The sequence below is a fragment of the Arachis hypogaea genome, chromosome 17 (assembly GCF_003086295.3).
Source record: "Arachis hypogaea cultivar Tifrunner chromosome 17, arahy.Tifrunner.gnm2.J5K5, whole genome shotgun sequence".
Taxonomy (NCBI): Eukaryota; Viridiplantae; Streptophyta; class Magnoliopsida; order Fabales; family Fabaceae; genus Arachis; species Arachis hypogaea.
Window position 1 is genome coordinate 7,711,613 of NC_092052.1, and position 7,994 is coordinate 7,719,606.

Genomic DNA, 7,994 nt, shown 5'->3' on the forward strand with positions numbered 1-7,994 from the left:
AGTTTGCTCATATTCCCAATTGGTCAGGGGAAGATCTCTATAATTCAATAGTTTACAAGCTTGAAGGCCTAGAAAAATCACTAGAAGGTGATATATATATATATATATATATATATATATATATATATATATATATATATATATATATATATATATATATATATACAATCAATTGATAATTTGCCATAATTAGCACTTAACCATGTTGAGATATGTTACAGCTTGTGTGAATGAATACTTTCATGGAGAAATTGAAGCCTCTGGAGAGGATAAATCATCTGAGGATCCAATATACAAAGGCTACAAATCATTCCTTGGTTCATTATTTCAATGAAGTATTGATGATAGAAGATCTTCTAGTAATTTAGATAGGCATTACATTTAAGTTGGGAGCCAAGGCATTCATGTCACAGATTTCCATGGCAGCAGTATGTTAAAGTTGGAGCTGTTCTTCGCCAATTCGGATACACTGTGGTTGCTTTAATGGCTGTTTGAGAACAGAAATTCAGGTAATGCATCAGTAATTTCATAAGTTTGAGCTTTAAATCTCACTGATAGAGTGATATTGACAGTTTAAGGGAGTTGCTCCTGCCATAAACTTTTTTGCATATCGTGTTGTATTGTTAATATTGGGTATTACTCTAATGAGCTTGGCATCCTTAAGCAAATAAGCACTCTAGAAGCAAATAATTAAAATGAACATGATTTTCTTTCAGGAGGCAAAAATTGGGCATGAAAATAAGCACTCTAGAAGCAAATAATCAAGACAAAAGAAGGATTGGAGTGAGGACAGAGATTATCATGACAAAGTACACCAAAAACTATGATTGAGATTTTATGTATTAAGAGCTATATGTTAAGACATTTATAATTAAAAAATTATGTTATGTTAGATACTTTATTTGTATAGAGGTTATTACTTTTTATTTTTAATACTAAAAAATAATATATTATGTTTAATATATTGTTTATGAGTTATATAATATTTTGTTTATGAATATTGATTTTTTGTTGTTGAAAAAATTTAATAAAAAAATTATTTGTTTAATTCAATAAAAATGACGGTTAAAATTTGTCTTTGTAAATGATAAAAATGTCACTTTTATTCAGTAAAAAGGGCAGTTTGTAACTATTATTTTAAACAATGTAAAATGCCATTTTAATTCGGTAAAAATGGCAGTTTCAAATGCCATTTTAACCAACTAAAAATACTGTTTTAACCAATCAAAACGCTGTTTTGTGAGGGTAAAAACGGCGGTTTTAACTAATCAAAAATGCCATTTTTTCTGGAAATAACGGCAGTTTGAACCGCCATTTTAACCAACTAAAACCGTCGTTTTAACCCTGAAAATAACGACGGTTTGAACCGCCGTTTTAACTAACCAAAAATGCTGTTTTATTTGGAAATAACGGCGGTTTGAACCGCCGTTTTAACCTATTCAAAAACCGCCGTTTTAACCCAGGGTATTGTGGCGGTTTTCTAAAAACCGCCGTAATAACTAGAATGGCGCCCAGAATTACGTCGTTTTCTAAAATCGCCGTTTCTGGTAATAATGGCAGTTCAAACCGCCGTAAATACCAAAAAAACCGCCATTTTAACCAAATTTTTTTGTAGTGTAATTTGCAAAATTCTAGAGCTTGTTACCGTCAAATTTATCTCTCGGTAAATCCGACAATAATCTTAATTTTTTTATTTGTTTAAAAATTTAATATATAATTTTAAATGGTTAAATTCAATAATTTTTAAACTAATAAAATTTAAAATTTTATAATTTTTTATAATAATTTGTCTATAATTTTTCATAAAAAGTTTACAAATAAGTTCACACATCAAAGTTTAAGAATAAAGAAGAAAAATAATAATTACTCGTGTATGGAAAAAGTAGCACTATAAACATATACTTTAAATCCAGAAAAAATGAACTTACATAAAGTTTGATATAAAAAATAAGATATCTCATGGTGGCTAAGTAAATTATATAGTTAAAACTCTCTAGACAATAAAATATTGAAAAGAAAAATTAATTATGCAAATGGTATATCTATTTAAAATTCTAAGTAATCCACTATAGTGCATATATATGACTCTCAAATAGTATATCTATTAACTTGCATATCTATAGGAGTATTTTCTGGAATAGAAAGTTCTACATCTTCAATTACAAGCTATAAACATAATCAACACACAAATTATAATTAAACAAACAAATCAAAGTTCCTATATTCAATTGCAACAAACTTAGTAAAATTAGCAACAATCAACTCAGCAAAATTAATTCAGAAAATAATTAACTCAAACAACAAAAAACTCAGAAAATTAACAACAATCAATAATAAGTCAATAATTAACTTAAAAAATTAACAAGTTAAAATTAGTTCAGAGAATTAACAACAATCAACACTAATTAACTCATCAGAAAATTAACAACAATCTAACACTAATTAACTCAGAAAACAATTAACTCAAACAACAATAAACTCATATAAACAATCAACAATAAGTCAATAATTAACTTAAAAATTAACAAGATAAAATTAATTCAGAGAATTAACAACAATCAACACTAATTAACTTAGAAAACAAACAACTCAAACAAAAATAAACTCAGAAAATTAATAACAATCAACAACAAGTCAATAATTAACTTAAAAAATTAATAAGCTAAAATTAACTCAGAGAATTAACAACAATCAACACTAATTAACTCAGAAAATAATTAACTCAAAAAATTAACAATAATCCAAAACACTATCAACTCAAAACAAACCCTAAATTACACGCTACCTAACCTAATATTATTTAATTTCTAAGTACACTGAATTAATATAACAAACCCTAGTCACACATTTCATTAAAAGTTTTAATTAATAATTAATAAAATACCTAACAAAATCCTAAACAAAAAAATATGAAAAAATATAAAAACTATAAGAAAATTATCTCTGATGGTGGTTGTAAAATAGTGGAAGCGTGGTGGTGACAAGATGCAGCAGTGAAATCTACAGTGATGGAGCTAGAATTTAGTAACATAACAAACAACCAAAAGAAAAAATGGAGAACAACCTTACCTTGGCACGGTGGACCTCAGCCACGGTTATGGCGACGACCTCCAATTGACGGTATGGAACACCAATAACGACAGCACGGCAGAGACTTTACACGGAAATTCCAGCAGTAGTGACAACGACGATCTGCGACGACAATGTTGCTTGCCGGTGGCGACGGCAACTCCAGGTGATGGTGGTGCACCCTTTTTCATTGGACCAGAGGGAGGGAGGGAGGGAGGGAGAGAGAGAGAGAGAGTGTTTGCAGAGGTGAGGGAGAAGGATTTCGCGTTTGAATTCCATCCAAAATTTACCGTCAAATTTACTGGCGGAAAAATTCAATGGTAAAGGGTTCGTCGTTGCCTAAGCGGTGCGTTTCACTAAATCCTGTTACCGTCGGAATTTTTCGACGGAAAATTCCAAGGTAAATTTGCGCTAATAAAATTAATTTTCACGCCTCTATTTACCGTCGGAATTTTAAATCCGACGATAACTTATTTGAGGGATGAATTTTCATTCATATCCGTCGAAAAATCTGTCACTAAATCCGACGGTAACATCCGTTACTAAATCTGACGATACTCAGCGTTTTTCTTGTAGTATCAGAAATTCTGTCTCTACACCATGAGCATCCCTCACTGTCATGCGTGCAAGTAGCTCATTGTACCTCTCCTCTGTCAGATGCAGTTGATGACTCTGGTCCTGAAAGTTCTGGGTGAGGCTCTGAACCTGTTCCCACAAATCGACGTCTTTGAAATTTGTAGGATTGGTGGCTGAGGTAGACGAAACTCTCAAGCTGGAGGTGCGAAGATTGTTAGCAAAGAACGACCACATCCCGTAGACACGATTCTTGTACATCTCGTATGTGATCTCGTGCCATATTGAAATAATAGGTTAAATAAAGTGATAATTAATTTAAAAAACAAAGATAAAATGAACTTAACATACTAAAACAAGTTACATACCAGTCTGCTTTTTGTTTTTATGAAGGTCGCTGACCCACCAGTATATTTGGACGAGCTGGTCGATGTCCTGTTGGCTCTATTTGTGGCTCAGTGATGCCCAAACCCCTCATCAGTCTCCCAGTAGAGGGTCTTCTTGACCCAAAATAATTTACAATTTTTTTTATTTTAAGATAGATAATAAAAATTTTACTAAGGAAAGATATGATACAATTTTCGCTTACTAGTTATACATAAACATCATTGTATATAATTAATCATGATCCCTACAAAAAGAGAAGTAAGCTAAAAAGACAAAGAAAAAGAAGACGCACAACAACCTTCATCGATGTTATTTTATCACTCAATCTCCTAAATTAGAAATCAAATTAAGTACTAAGGAATATAATTTAAATATTTAAAAATTCAACATGTGAAAAGTTATGATAAATTAATTTATATGGGATAAAATGATAAATTTTATAATAAAAAATTATAAAAACTTAAATAAACAGAAAAAAAATAAAAAAATAGAAAAAATAGAGTTTAATAACAAATAACAATATTTTATCATTTATAAAAAGATATAATGTAGAAATAATACATTATAGGAGAAAAAGAGTATTACAAAATAAAAGACTAATTGATAAAAAAATGAGATTCTCTTATAGCATATATGATTTTTTTAATAATAAATAAGTTATAAAATATAAAAACAAATATAAATAAATAAAAAGGAATAAAATTATAATTTTTTAGTAAATTAAAGAAATAACTATTAGACAATTAATTGAAAGGAAATATTAATCAAAATATTAGATTTGATATTAAAATATAAAAATATAAACAATGAATAAAAATTTAAAATTTAAAATTAAAATATTTAAGATAAAAAAAGGAAATGAAGAATTTTTGGTCAACAATGATTCAAATATTAACGTGACAATAAACTAAATCAAATAGCATATATTTAAATTAATTAAATTAAGTAATTAATATAATGAATTAATTATAAGTATTTGGCTCAATAAAGTAAGTTAAATAAATAAATAATATTTTATATATATATCATGTAAAAATTATAACACTTTTAAAAATTATTAATTAAAATATATAAGACAAAAAAATTAATATAAATTAAAATAAAATTAATTTATTTTAATCAAATTAAATAATTAATAGAATTGATTGAATATAATTAATATAATTAATATGATCAAATAAAATATTAAATAATTTAATATTTATCTCAATCAAGTTAAATAAATAATTAATTATAACACTTTTAAAAATATTAATCAAAATACATAAGACAAAAAATTTAATACAAATTAAAACAAAATTAATTGATTTATTCAAGTCAAATAAAATTATTAATGCAATTGATTAGTTATAATTAATATGGTCAAATAAAATTTAAATAATTTGATATTTATTTCAATCAAATTAAATACATACATAATTAATTAAGATATTTAAATTAATCAATTAAAATAAATTAAAATTTTTTTTAAAAATATGTCACATCAGCTATGTTATTAATTGAAGAAATTTAATTTTAATAATAAATAGATTTTATTTTCATGTGTTGAATACTTGAATGTAAATAAAGTACTACAATGTGTCAAATTTTCAAATTCACTACTCGAAAAAACTGTTAAATGCATGAATTTTATTAGTTAAACACTTTATAATTATGTTAATATATTAGAATTAAACTCAACTAATTATAATTAAATAATAGAAATGTCTGTTTTGTCAATTTTAGCTATAATTTCCCTTGTAAAATGGGTTACCTAATAATATATGGATTTATTTGGGTGAATTTCTAAAAAATATTTATTTATTTTTTTATAAAATATTTTTAAAAAAATAAAAATAATTTTATATTTAAATATTTTATATAATTTTTTTTATTTATTAATTAAATTTGTGTACAATAATATAAAAATATTTATTTATTTATTATATGAAAAATATTTTTTTAAATAAAAAATATTTTTTAAAAAATATACATTATAGCTTTTTAATACTTCATTTTTATTGTTAAAAATTTGGTAAATATGTTAAAAAAAAAAAATCAATAACTTAATGGCACCAAACGAGCTTCGTATATATATGCCACTTATTTCACGGGAGGTTTCTGGGTTAGAAATCCGAAATTTTGGTTGATGTAAGTTTCGAATCCACTCCCATCTGATTGATGGAAGAATCATCCAACAATGTATGTAGTAATTCATTCATAATTTTGGTTAGATTTAAAATCAAATAAGAAATTACCACCGTACGTGTTTTCTGGCTGAAAACGTGATTCATATGAAAAAGCATTCGTAGGATATATAGAGGTAGTGGTAACTGGGGAGATAGATGTTTCACACACAAACCAATTAAGTCTTTGTGCGTTTGCTAATCACTTCTTTATTTTTTTGCAAAGTCTTATGAATTGCACCAACTTTTACTGTGCAAGTGTGCAACGTTGTATCTGAAAATAAGGTGCTCCACTTTGATATTGGGTCGGTAAATCAAGGTTTTACTTTTACATCATCATCACTTAATTTGTTTTTCAATGGTTAAAAAAAAGGGGAAAAAAGAAAAGAAAGTGAGATCAGAGAAGTATCTATATAGTTTTATAGTTTGGTCTAAGGACGTTTCTACGGTGGGGAAAGTATATTCAAGACCTTGGTGGATCAGGTAATGAATTCAATTTTTGAAAAAGATTGGGGCCGGTTCACAAATAATCAAAAGTAGTGGTTGGGGATAGAATTAAGAAACAACCAAAAGGAGGGGGAGGAGACGAGAATCCGTTATTAACCTAAAGCCCCAAACTCCATTAATAGGTAGGTGAAAGCTGTGTTGGAGTCAGTGTGAAGGTTCGTTTGGTCGACCTGCACGGAGACGGCGGTGCACGGCGGAGGAGAACGCGGTATTGAACGGCGCGGAAGCACAGATCGAGATCTGGCTGTCTCGAGGTTCACAATAAGGGAAGAAAATGGACCACAGAGGGCAACGAGATTCACAGGTACGCTTTGTCAATGTCAATGAGGTCTTTACCGTCCGATAATGCCGCGGGGGGAGGGGGGGTTTGCACCGAAATTGATTTCAATTGTGGGGCTCGTGAGTCACCGGTTTCCCCAACAGTTTTAACCGTTTGATTGTTGGAGGTTGCCGTTTATTATGGCACATAGCCGAATTTGATTTGTTAGTTTTTAATTTGTGTACCGAAAATCGGGGTTGGTCCTTATGGTTGAATGAGTTTTAGTTGGGTTATTTTAGGATGCCTGGGATTATAGCTACGTGTTCATAGTTACGGTTGATAACGCCGATGTTCTGCTTGCTCACTGCGTTTGTTTGAACTGTGACAGCCGAATGGATTTGTGGAGCCTAGCTACGAGTTTTCATCTAATTTTGACCGAGTCCATGCGTCGCAGGTGTGTTTGTTGCTCCTGTTATGAGTTTTTGTTGACCGGTTTATGTTGATGTGGCCCACCGCCTGTTGTAACACATGCCGCATGTTGTTCGTTGCAGGATGGTGACGATGGAATGAGCGGCGAAACCGTGCCGGTAGAGGACGCAGAAGCGATGGACTCGTCCGCCGCAGATGCAGACATAGATGCAGAAGCAGGAGTGAGGATTGTTGAAGGGATAGGATCCTTTGGCGTGATTGAATTTTCTTCCCTCACAGCCAAGGACGTCCTTACAACGGAGTTCACAAGCCTACAGGAAGCTTATGACTACTACAACGAATTCGGTCGCATCAAGGGATTCTCGGTCAGGAGGTCCAAAGTGGGTCGCAGAACAAAGCAGGGGGCGGAGGGCGAAATAATTTGGCAGATATTCGTGTGCTCGAGGGAAGGGGAGCGAGACGGGAAACACATGCAGCGGAAAGACAGGAATAAGGATCCTCGACCGATCACGCGGTGCGGGTGTGAAGCCCGAATTAAGGTCCACGCTGATGATGCCAGCGGGCGATGGTTTGTTGAATAATTCTGCGACAACCACAATCATCCC